A 257-nucleotide genomic window follows, 5' to 3' on the forward strand; every position below is an offset into this window, starting at 1 on the left:
CCAGTCTCAGAGTAGCCTCATGCACCAAAAGAGTTGCTGAAGCCCCAGCTGTCACATCAGCATTCCAGGCCAAGAAGCAAGGAGCAGACAGAGGAAGACTATGAAAAAAGCATATGCCTGCTGTCTATCCTCCTTTTCATAAATTCTGACAACTTTGGCTTGCATCTCACTGGCCAGAACTTAGTCACATGGCTGTATTTAGCTGCAAGAGAAGCTTGGAAATGTTGTGTTATAATTGTGTACATTGCTACATTGAA

This window comes from Rhinolophus sinicus, chromosome 14 (genome assembly GCF_057876585.1).
Source record: "Rhinolophus sinicus isolate RSI-liver-muscle chromosome 14, RSI-T2T, whole genome shotgun sequence".
Taxonomy (NCBI): domain Eukaryota; kingdom Metazoa; phylum Chordata; class Mammalia; order Chiroptera; family Rhinolophidae; genus Rhinolophus; species Rhinolophus sinicus.